General features: G+C 43.8%; 1 protein-coding gene and 1 pseudogene across 2 annotated transcripts in view; one reads left to right on the top strand and one right to left on the bottom strand.

Moving 5' to 3' along the window:
* The window catches only part of USP25 (ubiquitin specific peptidase 25), a 1,331,637-nt gene that overhangs the window by 995,786 nt on the left and 323,645 nt on the right, over nucleotides 1–12,206 (top strand). The gene's annotated exons all lie outside the window — the stretch shown is intronic.
* On the bottom strand, nucleotides 9,472–10,381 carry LOC138526575 (26S proteasome non-ATPase regulatory subunit 7 pseudogene; annotated as a pseudogene).

Here is a 12,206-nt window from a genome sequence, read left to right as displayed (position 1 = left end):
GGACCCCACAAGGTCCATCTCTGAGTCCAGAATTTGTGTCTCTTGAAAAAAGGAGACGTGAGTTAGAGTTCAACAGATTACAGATCCAAGCAGCTGAAACCAAACATCAGGACATCAAACTAAGGAAAATGGAAACGCAATGTGCTCTTGAAATGAAGAAATTGTCTCTTAAAAATGTTTGTCCCAGAGTCTTCTAGGTCTTCCAATCCAAAGAGTCCTTGCATGCCTAAATAAGCAGTGAGTATGTATGATGTGAAACTTTATATTTTGGATTGGTTGGGTGCTTTTGAATATAACTATAGGATTCAGGGTTTCACAGGGAATCGGTTGATTCCTTGGCTTTTGTCTAGGCTCCCCCCAGGTTGCAACTGATGCTGTAATGGAGGTGGGGGAACTTGAAGGATTACAGTATGAAAATGTGAAGCTAGCTTTGATAGCTAGATTTGGGAAAACTCCTTCCCAGTACCTTAAGAGGTTTAGGACCCTCAAATAAAAAGGGTAAGTCATTTGGGAAACCAGGTCAGTCTAGTGAAACCTCTGGTGCCAAACCAGAGTGAGGTTAGCGGAAGCCCTAATTTGTCAAAACATGTGGAAAACGTTATGCTTGTGGGTCAAGGGACCATGTGAAAGGGGGGTCCCAGATGCAAGGGTAAACTTTCAGGGGTCCACACTGCCTCCTTAGCCTTCATCCCTGAGGGAGAAGCACATATGGCAAGTGGAAACTTTCAACTACTGGTTGAGGACCCCATTGGAGTCTCTGCCAGTGTTTCTTTAGTGTCCCTGGGTGGTTATAGGTCAAAGTACCGAAAACAAAGGATCGAAACACAAAAGGATCGAAAAAAAAGGATCGAAAGTCAAAGGATCGACAACCCATACACATAATGTAAACGGGTCATTTGATCGAAACAAAAGGCTCGACTATTGAAATAGGTAATGAAGATAAAGAAAGGGTTAAAGGACAACATCGAAATGAAACAATAAGCACACTTGACGGTTGAAAACAAACTGTCAGTGTGTGAGGAAAGGTGACGGAGAACAGCTGACAAATACAACCGAGTGAATAACGTATACGTGACTGAAATAAAGCGGTAAGTAAAACACATAAAACATGCGAAATAAGAAAGTCGTTCGCACATTATAGCAAAATAGGTACATTAATTTATAAAATTTACTGTTTCAGATACAATTTCATACAGAAATGGAATTCATAAAGTCGCAGATGGGAGCTTCAAAATTGGCATATGAGGGATATGTGTACAACAGGGAATGTACAAGAAATGAAAAAAGTTATTGGAAATGCAAGGATTACAGAAAATTAAACTGCACCGGCAGAGCTATAACCGAAAGGGAGAATATATGGTTAACTGGTGAGCATAACCATATGCCGGACAATACCACAGTCTTAATAAAGAAAACGCTAAATGAGCTAAAACAAAATGTGGAAATGAATAAAAATGAGGCGACAAGCTCACTAATAAAGCTTACGAGAAATTACCACTGCATGTAACCGCACAGATGCCAAATACTAAATTAATGAAACGTAATGTGAACAGGCAGAAACAACGCAAGGAAAACTTACCAATGGCACCTCAAACTTATGTAAATATGATTGTACCTGACATTTTACAAAAAACAGAAAAAGGTGAGCAATTTTTGTGGAAAACGTTAGATGTGAACAGTGAGAAAATGTTAATTTTTACAACTTTAACTAATATGCCTGGGGGATTCAACTACATGGCATGGCGACGCTAATTTTAAATCATGTCCAGCACCATTTCTTCAGTTTTACAGCATTCATGGGACAATCAATGGGACATTTATACCTTTATTTTATGTTTTAATGCCTGGAAAATCAGAGGAACTGTACAGATGTATATATAAATTAATTAGAGAATCATTGCCAGAAAAAACACCAACAAAAAATAATCATGGATTTGGAGCAAGGACAAATAAAAGCATTTTCTAAAATATATCCGAACACTCATATTCAGGGCTGTTTTTTTCATTTCGGACAATCATTATGGAAAAAAAGTCAGAAATTAGGATTACGGACAATGTACGTAGAGGACACAGAATTCCAACACCAAATCAAGAAATTATATGCGTTAGCTTTTGTAAGAGAGGACAATGTTGTAAAATATTATGACACTTTGATTTCATCAGATTACTATACAAATCATGAAGAACAATTAAGCAATTTAATGGACTACATGGAGTGTATGTGGATTGGACAACTAACAAGACACGGTACCAGAAGAAAAGGAAAATATTAAATAAACATATGGAATTGCTATAAATCCGTAAAAGAAAACTGGCCTAGAACCAACAATGTATGGGAGGGATGGCACAGCAAAATAAGGAATTCCACACCAACAATCCAAATTTATGGCACTTTATTAGCAACCTGTCACAAACAATATCCATGGAAAACCAACCAACAATTAAAAAAAAATACAGAGACTACGAGGAACGAATCACAAGCATTGTAAGCAGTTTTGAAAGTACAGAACCTATGAAATTCCTGGAAGCAATAGCATACAACTTAAAATGTTGATAAAAAATAAAAACAAACTCACCAAGAAACGCCACTTCTGGACACCGAAAACACACACCAAATGCTGGAAACCATATCCAAATAGTAACTCCAAGCTAAATCCATCAGTTGGAAACAAAAACCCAAATCCATGAACGCGTACTCCAAGCCATAGAATCCATGAAAAAAAATCTTCGATCCAGCTAAAAAAAGGTGTCCATGCAGAAAGAAATCCACAAAGAAAAATCCATCCAATGGAGAAAAAAAAAACAGAAATCCATTAAAACTGGGAGCGCGAGCAACAGGCATCCGAACTGCGATCGAAAGACTCCAGAAATTGTGTCTACGTCATCCTACGCGACGTAATAAGTCATATGTTACAAACGGATAATAACAAATATACATTACTTTAAATTTCAAAAGTAATACAACACCACCACCTAGTGGTCAAAATGTAATACGTTCATAATACGTTTGATTCCTTGTTTCAATGCATTCCATATATTTAATTCAGAAAAACAAAGCACATTTATATATTTAAGAATGTTAACTGCATATCTATTTAAATTGTTATGAGTACATATACATAAAAAAGTTTCAAAATAAATAAAAAATGTTGAACAATAATAACTGTATGTCAAATAAAGAACATGTTAAAGAAACATAAGTGTTTATGCAATTATTACATTTCGAACATGTTCGAATATATTTCGACCCTTTGACCATTCGACCCTATTGTATTTCGAGCAAATGTAGTTGATCCTTTGTCTTTCGATCCTTTGACATTCGATCATTTAACTGGACACCTCCCTGGTTGTGGGGAACAGCAGAATGTAGATGTGTATAACTCTATACCAGATAACACAAAAGAATACTACAAGGACAGTGTACTTGTAAATGGTAATGAGACCCCTGCCATTAGAGACACTAGGGCCAATATCACAGTGGTGGATGTAAACATTATCCAACCTAAGGATGTTGCTAAGGCACCCAAAAGCCCCACTAAGCTTGCTGGAGGCCCTATCCAGATGGTTCCAATAATAACAACTCTCATGCAGTGCAACAATATAACTGTAGTCCGTGTACAAAAGGAGGTGCCTGGGAGAGTCCTACTGGGGAATGACTTAAAAACTCTTGGAGTTGTATCAAGCACCCCCAGGCCTTCCAGTAAAAGGAAACAGGAGTAGACTAGGGAGGCCAGAGAGCTCACTTTAAATGACTCTGTGGGTTGTTGCAGAAGAACCGATAACACCCAGTCCACAGGAAAAGCCACCTTCTATTTCCAAGAAGAAAGAAACAAAGGGGAAACCCAAGGTCTCAGAAAACAAGAAACATAGCACTCCTGTGCATCAAACCAGGACATCCCTGAGAGGACAGTCCAAAGTCACGCCTGTGACTACTCCACCAGCTGAGGTTGAGTGTGAGGTCCAACCAGAAGAGGTTGAGTCAGCTCCTGAAGATACAGAGCTGGATGAAGACCTCCCCCCAATGGAGATCTGTATCCTAAAGACCATCCTGAGCTGCAGAGGTCAAAGAGTGTCCTAGTCTTAAAGGACTTTGCCAACAGGCAGCTTCCCAGCTGGAAGGGCAAGAGCCAGGGAAGCACAGTTTATACTGGGAGGATGGCCTCCTCTACAGTGAACCTATTGAGTCTACCCCCATACACTACAGACTTGTAGTGCCCCAGGAGGCGAGACCTCAGTTTATACAGTTCGCCAATGAGATTCCTTTAGCTGGTCACTTAAGCTTTAAGAAGACCAAGGAAAGGATCTCTTTTTTTCTACTGGCCTAAAATGGGGTCTGATGTTGTCACTGGCACCCTGGTTCCTGGCGCAGGAGTGGAATTAACCAGCCACCCCCACATTGGTCTTGATACCTGCAAGTCGAAGCTTGCACAGGCATTCGCGACCAGAGCAGGGAAAGAGGGTTAGGGTCTCGTTGGTTGGATGGGTAAGGGGAGTTAGGGTAACCGGGAAAAGGACTAGGTAGAGGTTGTGGACAGAACTGGGGAGATTGGGGAAGGCTTGCACACCTTTATATGATTATAAATGCAACAGTGATATATTAATGCCCCCAGCACCCTAGCAATTGAAGTCAATTAATAATTGTTTATTCGAGAAACCTTGAGTGTAAGAGTTCTTTTGAATACTTGTAACTGTACCTCTCTGTGTAACTCCAGCTCACATTGACCCCTCTTGAGATAAGCCTGGCTGCTCAACACACTACCGAAACTGTGTAGTACAAGCTTTTACCAAAGGTTGGGTTTCCTATGATGTTTGTAGTGTTCCCAGGGGGTACTGCATACAAACTTTGCCTAATGCAAGGGCCACCTTGGTGTCTTCCGAAAGCGACGTTAACGGGAGGCCCTCCAAATATTTATGCATCTCTTTGGGGGTGGGGGAGCACAGTATTGGAGTTGGCATACAGCTCAGAGTAAAAGGTGTGAAATTCATGGCTCACTCCGGCAGTGGTGTGGAGTAACGTTCCCGATGCACCCTGTATGGATGGGATGTGTTGGTTACCTTGAGCCTGCCGGCCCATCCTAGCAAGCAGCCTACCAGGCACCTGACAGAAGGAGAATGTAACGTAACTTTGGAGGAGGATTTATCCCGTGATATACTGGCTTTTCAGACTGGAAAAATTGATTTGAAGTATAGGTTTTTACTAGCCCTGATTTGAAAAAGACACTGGTGTGTCGAAACACATGTTACCAGAAAAGGGCAACGTTTGTTAATTTATGTCAGTGAATCTAACTACATAAATCCAAGTGGCGCAGTTCTTCAAGTGTGTGGCGTGTTTTTTTCATTGTGTTACCAAGGGGTTGGGGTCCTTGCCCCTTTTCTTGCCCCACACAGCTGCAACACCATTTTGAATTTTAAATGGCTACAGGCGCATGGGCATAGGTTTAAGTTGGCACCAACAAAAGCCCAGTAACGGTGATCCAGCCTACCAGGCCGTTCACTTTTGGCATACTTCCTTGCCAAACTATGGCTTTCCAGGAATGTCAGTTCCCTGTCCTCATGTGCCCGTAACCGGTCCATTTCCATTTTTATGTCACCTAGGATGTGGCTAGAAGGGCTTGTCTCGTGCATTTGCTCCAGTCGGCGCAGGTGGGCCTTGCTCGCTTGTATATATCTCTGTATTCCCTTAATTATCCCACTTTCGTTTGCAAGGGTTACTCCTTGTATATATGACTTAAAGGTTTCCCATAGGATCGCCTGGGTGTCAACAGTGCCAGTGTTCAAGTTGAAGTACTCGTCAATGCACTTTGCCATTTCTGCATTCAATATGGGATCCAAAAACGAATGTGGTTCAAGCCTACACCCTCTCCTCACGTTCAGTGCCTCACCAAGTTTCAGTTGCATCATATCTTGGGAATGGTCAGAGAATGTTCTAGCTAGTATGTCAGCACCTTTTATGTGGTGGTTCAGTCGTTGCAGATGTATTTGGCTTCTCTCCTCTTCGGCTTCTTCGTTCCAGTGGTGGCGTCTTGCTCTTCCAGTCCTCGGGACCCTCTTTTATGCAAAAAGAGCCCATTCATACAGCCTAGCTGTCACTCACACAGTGGAGTGGTCATCTTGGCGGGAGACCCTCCAGCCTATCAGGATAGAGTGACATGGGTTGCTGAGGCAACCCTGTCCAAGGGTCCTACTCCCCCTCCCACACAATGGACCCACACCAGACTCGGTGGCGCCGAAAGGAGGGCTTCTTGGCAGAAGCCCGCCAAAAAGACGAACAAAGGATCTCCCTCCTGGGTTAGGAGTTTAGAGAAAGACACATGAAAGACGTTATATTAAAGTTTTGGCAAATAAAACCTACCGGAGTAAAGTTAATGTTAAAATACACCAGCGGTATGTTAGAGGCTGTCAGAAAATGTGTTAGCCTCGAACAATGGGAAAATCCCATAGGAAAATATTTGCGGTCGAATATTTATGGTAGTAACCACTGCCACCAGCCAGAAACTTTTGAGAGAGGGACTGTACGGTACCCTCTCGAAAATGAACATAAGGGAAAAACTATTAACCCTTCCCAGTAGCTCCATAGTAAGATGGGTTGTACTGGTTTAGTTCACAAAAAATGACTAGTTTAGTCAGTGGGGACTTTACATGCCCTGGGAGACAGTAGTCAGTCCCATGGTATGGAGTCTGTTTGGGGGTCGCTACGACACCCCTGTGTCACTGCACAGAGGGTGCTGTGTAAGATATGTGAATAAAGATGGTTCCTATGGAGGTGAGAGAACCCCATAGACATTAAACACAAAAATAGCCAGAACACACATAGCAAAAATGTCCAAGAGTGGGAAAAAGAGTCTCACTCTTAGCAGGAGAAAAAACAAACCGTTTAAATCCAGAAAAGCTGCTGGGGGACTCTATATGTAAGGGAAATTAGCCATAGAATGAGAATTCTCCCTAACACGTAGTAGCAGCTCACCTTTAGCCCTTGCAGCCCGGAGCAACATATCTGTCACGATAATTCAGCATGCAGGCTATAATCTGGCTTGGAGGGGCTCCAGGTTTTAGGTTTTTGGGGCCAAGGTGCAGATGGCAAAGTTTTGTTTTGTGATTTTTGGGGTCTCCTCCCCTGTCTTCCGGGCTTCAGAGGCATACACAGCCATGGGGCAGACCTGTTCCCGGGGGGATTTATGTGGTCAGAGCCAAGGACATGGATGTCGCTTTTCAGAGACTTGCTTCTTGGGATGTCATCAGCAAGGCGGCTACTTGGGTGTTAGGCAAGATTTGGTGCAGTACCCTTTGGATGCACTACAACAACCTTGACCTCCTTGCAATAGGAACCCAACCTTTGGTACAAGTCTGTACTACAAAGGTTGGTAGCGTGGCTGAGCAGCCAGGCTGATCTCAAGAGGGGTCAATGTGAGCAGTAGGGTGGTTACACATATTCAAAGTGACAAGTATCCAAATAAACTCTTACACACAAGGTTTCTTGATTAAACAATTACTAATTTATTTTACAGTCGGTTTGAAAAAGCCGCCTTCAGAAGGGGCAATGTAATAGTAACACACAAATACACTCCTGAATACACACTCTTAGTTCCTCTGAATCAGCAAGTACCCATTTGGGATGGCACACAGACACTTCCACACCCTCAGGGGACTTAAATAGTTAGGGCACTGTGGACATTAATATATCACTGGTAAATTTAGAGCAGTTCTAAAGTCGGTGTCAAAGAAAAGGGTTTAAGATTAAACAAGAGATCACATAAATATTCTGAAGCAGGTAAGTACTTTTGAACACCCCCTCCCCCATGCAAAGCAAATTAACCCTTTCATGGAGGAAAGGTAAACCACAAAGTCAGAGGGAAGAAGAGTCTTTTCAGGGAGCCAGGCCAGCCAATGTTAAGTTAGCAAAAGTCTGGGTGAGCTGAAGCACTTCTTGCAGGTCAGTAAACATCTTGCACAATGTCTCGGAAGTCTTTGTAGAAAAAGTAGAATCATTTTAAGGGCCGCAAGCTGGTAGGCTTGTGAGGTGTAGGAGATGCAAGCAACTGTACAGGAGCAACCAAGACATTTCTCAACTGAGAACAAGTAAAGATGCAAGACAAGAGGTAAGTTCTCTTAGACTGTACAGTACCTTTGGTTAGAAGAAATGGTTCCAGCTGGCTTCTGTTGCTGTAGGGCTCTGCAGATCCTTTTGTTCCTGTGCCTCAGTCATGGGGACAAGAGGGATGACTTCTGGGAACTCCTGCCACACAACGGGACGATCAGCGACAGCAAAGGGCAAACTTCAATTCAGCGGCACTTCAACATTTCAGCTCCTTGCATCTGACAGCAAATAGCAACACTGCGGTTCTCGGATACGACTTCAGACTTTCCTTGCTTCTGAGGTCCAGCACTCTGAGGTGGCTCAGGCTTGGTCAGCCCTGCTTCAGGGAAGTCCAGAGGATCTTCCTGCCGCTCGGGTCCGACTAAAAAGTGATCCACTCGATTTGGTGTTCCTCTCCCTGGCACTTCAGTTCCAGCAGCAGAAGTACAGCCAGCTTCGAGAGGATTCACTTTGGATTTGATTGGTCCCACCAACTCAAGGGGAGAAGTCGTCCTTGCAGGGCTTCTCTAGTCGAGGTGAATTTGGAGCTTCAGCACAGCAGCAGGGCTTCACTGGGTAAACCAACGGGCCAGGAGTTGCAGCATGCGTCCCTTCCAAATTCTTCTTCGGATTCCTTCGTCCAGTGGTCGACTGTCTTCCAAGCCATTCATTCCAGCCTAGCTGCCAATCGCACAGCAGGGTGGCTGTCCTTGCCGAACAGCTGCCGGCCAAGCATTTTTGGGTGCATTCCTGTAACCAAGGGGATTAAGCACAGGGAGTTTCGGGCACCTCTCTCACTTCCTGCCCCTGCCAGACATACTGGAGCCAGAGGCCGGCTTCACTCGTGAATCCCGCAAAAGACTAAATGAACAAAAGGACCAAACCTGGTTTGGTGCGCAGAGTAAATCTCAAGAAGGTCCTTTCCAGCAAGAAATGCGGGGGAAAAAAGACGACCGGGGGCATTTTGACAAAATGGGCACCCATGGGTCCTTTATTGGAGCTGCGAACGCAGCCCGCGGTTAAAACTCCCAATGGTAGTTAAAAGTAAACCACTGCCACCAGCCATTAATTGTAGAAAGGGTAACATAAAATTGTTACATGAGAAACTAGACAAAGGGGATACTAAGTAACCCCTCCAGCACCCTATTGTAAGATAGTGTGTGCTGGGTCTGGAAAGTTACAAATGTAAGTAAAGTCAATTTTACTTTACTGCTCTTGGAAACAGTAGTATATCCAAGAGTCGGTAGTTAAACCTTTGGGAAATCTGAAAGACTTCCTTGTGCCACTGCACTGAAGGTTCTATGTGTCTCAGTATTTTTTTTTTCCATAAGATTTTTAATTTGCAAATAAAAGAAGCTACATTGTTCATTTTTTCTTTCTTCTCGTCTTTCTTTGCATCACTTTTCTTTCTCCTCCACCTTTTCCTTTTTATCCTTCCATTCTTTTTTGCTGTCCTCCTTCTCCTGGCCCTCTTTCTTCTCTGCATCACGGTTGGCAATTTTGTTGTTGATCAGATTGTGGAGAGCAACAACAGAGCGAATAAGTGATGCCAGGTATACTACCATCATCTGGGCATTGTTCTTAAGGTAGAAGGCCTTGACAAACTCCTGCAAGCTGACATTGGGTAACAAGTTGAAGACATCCTGAAGTTGGTATATGATCTGATGGTTGATGGGTAACTTGCCCATTGTCACTTACTCTAGATCACTCCTGATGTCTAGCAACTTCAGGCCATAGACCTGGCTTGTGATCTGCTGAGACAGGGTTCCTACTGTGGTATCTTTAATATCTCTCAAGTGTTCAACTCCAACTTCCTCTGCTCCAATTTCACTCATAACATGTTCAAACGTCTTGGATGTGGGAGTGCCATCATCATAAACTTCTTCCACGAGATATAAGCTTCTGTAGGTAGGCCCAGATCCTTTGGCTTCACGTCAATAATCACAAGTACCGAGTTGGGCCAGTATCTTTTCATGAACTCGTTCATAGCAATGTCATTCTTGTGCAGTGTGGGTCCTGTGTGGTACCAGCCCACTATCCGCTCTCCTGCATTCACTTCCTTGAACATTCCATACATATTTTCCAGGTAGTCGTGGTCCAAGAACCAAACTGAATCATCCTTCTCATCCTCTTCAACGGCACTGCAAAACTGTTGGATACATCTAGAATGTTCTTGTGCCAAGAGCCAAGCAGCACCCCTACTACTTGTTTCTGGATCCCAACTTTTCTGATTCTGTTAAAATGATCCACCACGCTCAGCAGAACCAGCGGGTGCACCACCACCCTCTCCACTACGGGCTCTGGCATGGGGGCTATAGTGGAGTGGAGCTGCTTAAGGAAAGCAAATCTTCGGCCTCACTCTACCATCACAATATAAAAAGATGATGCCTATGGAGTTTGTCAGATTCCAAAAACCAAAAGAAAGAGTTTAAATCACAGTAAAATACAAGAGTTGGAAAAAGGGCTCACACAGCCCAGGTTGAAAGTTAAAAAGTTCTAAAGTCCAGCAAAAGTGCTGGGGATCTCTAAAGTAGAGGAATAAGGACATTTTTGAGAATTCTCCCTAACATTGGGCCATTCCGTCGGCCTTCTGTAATCACTACTCACTGGACACAAGCTCCAGGCACAATGCAGTTTGGTCAGGCCGTTCTGAGTAACCTTTTTGCTTTGTCCTAGATATGAGGCAGGTTATCACAGCTTTACCCTATGTTCTTGTTCAATGGAATCACCCACAAGGATGGAGGAAAGGGGATGGGACGTATGAGAAATTAAAGTTACTCACCGTAGTGATGCCTCCATACGTCCCACCCCCATTCCCCCTCTATTGTGCCAAAGGCTAATATGTACTAAAAATAGCCAGGTCTCTCGTCCAATGTGTTCAAAGGGGACTGAGGTGAGGCGCTGGAGGGTGGGGCCTCGGCAGAACGTTCCCACGCCCGAGGCTGTGCCCCCATGCGCTATATTAAATTGAAAGGGGGAAGCTCAATTTTCCACTGCCAAAGGTTCTGGTGCTGTCCCCATGTTGGGGGCAACAACCACAAGGATGGAGGAAAGGGGACTATGGACTAGGAGTACTCTTGTCCCTAAGGTAAGTAACCTTAATTTCATCTTCAGGGGTTTGATATGTATTTTGCCCTATTATTACCTGTTAGTAGTCGTATTTCAGTGTTTTTTTGGCCATAACTAAAGAAGGATTTTTATACCTGTTTGTCGAAGTGTGTTCCTTGACTACTTCAATGTGTGTGCTCATTGAGAACCCCTTACAAACTCACCACTTCTTGAGACAGCCTAGACCACTCGCCTTGCTACTTTGATCTGGTTTGGCTACAGCTCCCAGAGTTGTCCCTGTCACAATACTAGGTTGGCCTTCTATAAATCTGTCAACCAGAGTATAGAAAATCAGTTCTAGCAACCATAACTAGGGTGGCCTCCTAAAATCTCCCATGGGTTTTGATTTTAGAAATCCATGTACACATCCTATCTAGCAGACTCCCTCAAGCACTTCCCAAGGGAACTACAGGGTAGTTTGGTTGTCCTGGTTCACTTCTGCCGTTGGCGTTCTCTTAAATTTCTCCACACTTGCCTGTCTCCTCTTTACACTCCTTCCCCTGGTCGTGCCACTCTCGTCCCGTGTTTCTGCCCTTCTCGTTGATCGGACTCCTCTCCCTATACACAGTTTCCTGGTCTTAGCTCTATGTCTATGCCTACCAACTCCCTTCCGGACCTTCACAACTCCTCGCTCTAAAAACAACTTCTGCCTCACTTCCCTCTCTCTCGCACCAAACCTGTCACACCTACTCACAGCCCCCCTTCTAATCGTCCTCCAAACCTCCCTTCAGTCACTCTCTTGCTTACTTATATACAACCAAATTGGTACCACCCTCTCATTTCCAGCACTTTACCTTCACACTCTGAAAACACTGTCTCCTCCAACCTCGCCCATGTACCTTTCACTCTCAACAAACTGTTAGCTTTTTATAACCCTCCCCTTCGTGCTTAGAACCTCATGTTGGGTCCCATTAGTTCCCTTGGTCATCTGCTCCCCTGGACCAATCTCTATCTGAGCTGAGCTATACCCTTGAGAGTCGGAACTTCCTCTAGAAAGATTCAAAAGGTCCTCTATCCCAGCCAC

The sequence above is a fragment of the Ambystoma mexicanum genome, chromosome 7p (assembly GCF_040938575.1).
Source record: "Ambystoma mexicanum isolate Mex_15411 chromosome 7p, UKY_AmexF1_1, whole genome shotgun sequence".
Lineage (NCBI taxonomy): Eukaryota > Metazoa > Chordata > Amphibia > Caudata > Ambystomatidae > Ambystoma > Ambystoma mexicanum.
Note: the sequence above shows the minus strand (reverse complement) of the source record. Positions and strands in the feature narration are given on the sequence as shown.